We start from the raw sequence: 6,000 nt of genomic DNA on the forward strand, positions 1-6,000 counted from the left end.
CCAGACACATTTTGTGGCCTCATGAATGGAGTCTTTAGACCGGAGATAGATATCTTTGTCATTATCTACATAGATGACTCCTAGTCTACAGCAAGACCTTAGAAGAGCACAAGCAGCACTTACGCCGAGTTTTTGAGAAACTGCGGCAGCATCAGTTATATGCCAAGCCGGAAAAATGTGAGTTCGCAGTGAAAGAGTTGGAGTTCTTAGGCTTTATTGTAGGAGTAAATGGAATCAAAGTGGACCCTAAGAAAGTGGAAGCCGTCCAAAGATGGCCTGTATTGAAAACTGTAAGAGAAGTGCGGGAGTTCCTCGGCTTTACAGTATTTTGTCGGAGATTCATCAAAGATTATAGCCTCATCACTGCCCCCCTCTCCCACCTCACCAAAGAAGATCACTCTTTTACATGGGGGAACGCGCAATAGGAAGCCTTTGAGCAGATGAAGAAGTGCATGAGCCAAACTCCCGTCCTAAGGGTGCCGAATTTCACCAAACCCTTTGAAATCTCTACAGATGCATCCGACTACGGCATAGGAGGTGTACTGGTACAAGAAGGTCACCCCATTGCTTATGAGTCAAAGAAATTTACCGATGCTGAAACAAGGGGGAGCACACATGAGAAGGAAATGTTGGCAGTTATCCACTGCCTTAGAAAATGGAAGCACTATGTTCAAGACAAGCATACAATAGTCTTCACCGACAATATCTCCCTCAAATACTTCCAATCTCAACCCAAGTTATCGGCAAAGCAAGCCCGTTGGCTAGACTTCCTAGCCGAATTTGACTTGGAGATTAAGCACAAGCCTGGCTCCACTAACAAGATAGCAGATGCCTTGAGCCGGAAAGCTGACCTAAAAGCTGTCAGTGTGGTTAGCAGCAACTTCATAGAACTAGTCAAAGAGGCCCTAGAGCAAGACCAAGAAATGCACAAGATAATCAGAGATGTGGAAGCAGAGAAGACCCCACATGGAATGTACACCTTAGAGGAGGGTATCCTATTTTTAGGCAAGAGATTGTATATCCCCAACAATTTGGAGTTGAAGAAACTCATCCTGCATGAGATACATGATGGCAAAATTGGAGGCCACAAAGGGCAAAGCAAAACCTTGGAGGCCCTTAGGAAGTAGTTCTTTTGGCCGAATATGAAGGAAGAAGTAATAGACTACATCAAAACTTGCCCCACTTGCCAACTAGTCAAAGCACCACGATCAAGACATTATCAGCATGGACTTCATTGTGGAACTACCTGAGTCCCATGGGTACACAATCATCTTTGTAGTGGTGGAGTATTTTTCCAAACAGGCTCACTTCATCCTGGCCAAACCACCATTGAATGCCAAGGAGGTAGCATGCCTCTTCTTCACACATGTATTCAAACTTCATGGCTTACCACTGGCCATTGTATCAGATAGAGATGGAAGATTCATGAGCGACATGTGGAAGGAACTTTTCAAGACCCTGGAAACACAATTGAGATTCTCATCGTCCTTCCACCTAGAGACAGATGGACAGACAGAACGAGTCAACCAAGGCATCGAAGATTATCTCCGGAGCTATGCCAGAGTGGACTAGAAAGATTGGGCCTTGTACCTTGATGTCTTGGAATTCCACTATAATAGCTCCATCCACTTAACAATGGGGTACACCCCCTTCGAGTTAGCCACAGGAAAAGAAGTCATTACCCCACTGGCCTTAGCATCCGGAGCAGCCAAAGCGGAAGATCAAGATGTAGAAGAATTCTTGAAGAAATGGAGAGACCGAAATGCAGCAGCTAAGCAAAGCCTCGAGCAGAGCAAGATCACCATGACAAAGCAAGCAAACAAGAAGAGAAAGGCTGTACTATTCGCCAAAGGAGACATGGTCCTAGTTAGCTCTAAGAATATGTCACTCCCCAAAAACATGATCCCCAAGTTCAATCACCGCTACTATGGACCCTACCGAATCACTCAAGTGCTGAACGAAGTCACCTACAAACTGGACCTGCCAGACAGTGTTTGTATTCATAATGCGTTTCATGCTCCTCTTCTACGCAGGTTCTATCCCGACAACCAATGGGGACGGCGCGTACCAATGCTCCATTCCAACGGTCCCTTCGAAGTAGAAGCATTCCTTCGACGCCGAGAACAAAGAGGCTTTCCCGAATACCTCACCAAGTGGCGCGGGCGTCCACTCAAGGAGGCCACTTGGATCTCAGAAGCGGAGGCCCGCAAACGCGGAGAGGATGCCTTCGCCCTTTGACTCGAGGAGAACCCCCCTGCCCCATGACCCTTGAGCCTCTCCAGAAAACCAAAAAAATAATGCGGTTCTCAATCATAGACCCCAATGTGCCTCCACTCCTCAAATGTAATCGAGTCGAGGGTGGACCTGCATGGTAACAATCATCAAGTAACTCCAAAAACAAAGCCCCAACTTTCCAGTCTAGATGGGTAGACACTGACCAGCTTGCTAGAAAAGGCTGTGTTAAGACCCCCAAGTCCTAGTGCGGCAGACACTGGCAAGTCTGATAGTATAGACTATGTTAAGACCCCGCGGTCCCCGTAAGCCGGCAGGTACTGACCAACTTGCTAGGAAAAGCTGTGTTAAGACCCCGCATGAGTCAAATAACAAACGCTACCCTTAGATTGCTGAGGACAGCAATCCAGTCATAGCGGGGGTGAGTGTAAGGGCTTTGTAGCTATACCATGCTGATGCTACCGAATGGACCTATATAGGGAGTAGTAGTGACTCAAAGCTCTGCCTTGTTTCCACTCTACGTGTGATTCCCTATACCCAGTGGTGAACCCTCTTATGTGCGGCGTCACGAGGGTGTACTCCTGGGATGTGTCTATGTTATCCCGCTTTTTGGATTGAATAATACAAGAGTATACCTTGAGCTCATATATCGTGTTACCTTTTTGTGCCGTGTTGAGTGCGTAACGAGTGCAAGTTTATCACACACCCACCCACCCCCCCCCCCCCCCCCCCCTTCTCGCCAGTTCAATAACATTCCTCACCACAATGTGCATTTTGGGGGGGAGGGAGTGTTGAATCCCTTTTAGCATTTTGTTGTTGTGATCACGCATACCCATACGTAAATGCTCTTCCCCTCGAAATTTCCTTAATTATTCCTTGAGTAGACCTCTCTCTTTAAACATATCCATAGTCAAGCCATCTCTCTCATCTTTACAATTGCAAGCAAGGAGAATTTATTGATCTTCCTTCTTAATAATGGTTGGGCAATCACACATGCACAAAACAAAAGCATACATGGAAAGTTCTCGAATCTTTAATCCATTTACAAGGGCAAGAGATCAAGACCCTAAAGTCGATAAGGAATAACATGGAAGGGCACAGGAAATTTTGCAACACATGTGAGCCAATCTTAATGAGATTATGAGTGTTGAAACGGAGCTTAAAGGAAAGTTGGGTGCACAATGGATTAAGGTGGTCAAGAAGATGGAAGGGGTAGGAAAGCCAATAGAGGATTCTCAGGGGCTAATTGTCCAAAAGGTAGTGGAGGAAAAAAGGTGAAAAACGAGGGCACCACATGTTTGAGTGACAAGTTTAGAGGAGGGGGAACCACCACTTAGTGACACATCCCCATGCTCTGGGATTAGAGTGATAGACAAGCCCTTCACGGATGCATATGCAAAGATTAGATATATAGAGAGACCAATTATCCTAAAATTTCATGATGACAAAACTAGAGAAGCTTTCCTAAGCAAGAGTGGAGATCTAAAAGAGAAGAATGTACATATTTGTGAGAAGATCTTACTAAGCACAAGTGCTACACAAAAAGTCCTCAATGGAGCAAATGCAATATGCTCGGGAGGTGGGAAAGTGAGCAAAGTACTATAATGGGTGAGGGCATGCCATCAAGACACCCCCATGTGGCTCTAAATAGGGGTGTCATATGCAACTTATGAGACCACTCTGAAGATTGCCATGTGAAACTATGATGATATCATGAGAATATTTTTTGCAAGCTTATTTGTAGATACATTCAATTGTTGTGACCTTATGTTGCACACGGAGATTCTAGTAGTACTTGGATATCGATGGGAGTCTACATGCCGACCATAGACACACGCAATTTCGGGAACTTGTGACTCAGGGATAAGCATACTATATGTGAAAGAGTTGAAGGGGGTTATACATATTTTTGGCAAGGTGAGGAGGCTGGAATCAGAGTATCCAAATTGAAAGGCCTACGAATATATCTATTGCAATGTGTTGCTTTGCTCCAACGACGTCTAGATATGCTACCACTACACAACCAACTAACATATCTCTTTGTTTAACATGCCAAAGCCCATACATGAGGAGATAAACATAGATGAGATAGGCCTCACAAGACCTCACAAGGTACAATCATATGGAAGACATCTCTTGGATGATGTAGGAGCACACCACATTGCCATTTTTAATGGCATGCCATGGTGGCCATCATTTGTAAGATTCTTGTGCTATCCTTTTGGGAATGGTGGAGGAAGTACATTGCATTTTTTGATAGGCTCTCAATCTCTAGTACCTCTTGTTTCAAGATTCATTGCCTTAGGCCCCCCATTGGAGTGGCAATAGATTATGCTTACTTGGTCATTTCCTCACATTTATATGTTACTATGCTAGTAGTACTACAGTCCCACCTTGACATTCAATGATTCATTTTGCATGAGCCACTAGCCATGTGCATAGCAACCACACACATGTGAGCCTCTCAAGTGTAGACCCAAGATTCCTTCTAAAGGATCTCACTTTAGTACTTTTAGTGGTATCTTACACATTTAATCATGGTAGCATCTCCTCATACACAAGTTGGAGTATGTGGGAAGTGTGTTATGGAATAGCTAGTATGATGAGGAATGTGACATCATGTGAGCATGGCTTAATAGAGAGGAGAAGGCAGGGTATCTCACATACTATGTGTCAATGTTGCATCTTTTGATTCCTCATTAGGTGCAAGAAATGGGCCCACTATGCAAGGGTTGACTAGTTCAACTAGCTTTTCGTGAGCATCATTGTAAATGAGGCTTGGAAGAGTTTCTAGACACACCCTCACATGATCCCCATCATCTCACTAGAGGTTAGGTATACATATGCTTATTCTCTCTACTATGCATATCATCCCCCTCTCACTTATCCCTCAACATTGTGTCCTACCCATTCATTATTCTTTTAGACCACCCTGGTAAGGAAGCTATTGGTTGACTACAAAATGGCAAGGCTCATGATCGTGATGGACTAGTTGGTGAGCACTTCTCACATGTAAGGGACTTGTTCCTATCCCCCTTCTAGTGTACATTTTTTATAAAACCCTATGTGAGACATTCCCATCTAGTTGGGCACCAACAATATTGGACTTGTTCACAAAGTAGGAGACCCCATCGAGCCTAACAACTATAGAATGACTATGACTGGCTACATGTTGGCTCCACCCTTCATGATATTTTCATGCTATATTCCATCATTAAGGAGGGTTGGGCACATAGATTGAGAATATGTTATTTCTTTTTAGATTTTAATAAGGCATTCGATAAAGTACAATGGGCTACACTCTTATACTAAATACATGCCATAGGAGTAACACTAGAGATTGTGTGGGGGATTTGTGCACAATTGTGATTTAGTGTGACAAGTAGGATATGAGAGCCCAGTGGTATTTTTGAGAGTCCAAATCGCAATTATGTGAAGCAGGGACCCTACTTTTTCCCACACTCTTTGGACTATAGATTACTCATTCTATAATAGAATTTGTGGACCAAGGAAGCCTCTCATTGGAGTCTTGATTCCAATCTTACAGTATGCCTATGCCATTGTGCTATTGTTAGCTTGTTTTGCGGACTATGCCATCATCTTGATGTCGTACATGATTATTGCATAGAGAGGGATCTTACAATGATCGTAGGGAAGACTAAGACCACAATCTTTAATGCATTAACTAGTTGGATTGCCATTGTAGCATCATGGTTTATCTACAAGGGTGGAGCATGAGAATCATCCTATGTTTGCATTGGGGTCACC

This window comes from Lygodium microphyllum, chromosome 4 (assembly GCF_053477565.2).
Source record: "Lygodium microphyllum isolate KBCC chromosome 4, Lygodium_microphyllum_v1.1.10, whole genome shotgun sequence".
In the NCBI taxonomy this organism is placed as follows: Eukaryota; Viridiplantae; Streptophyta; class Polypodiopsida; order Schizaeales; family Lygodiaceae; genus Lygodium; species Lygodium microphyllum.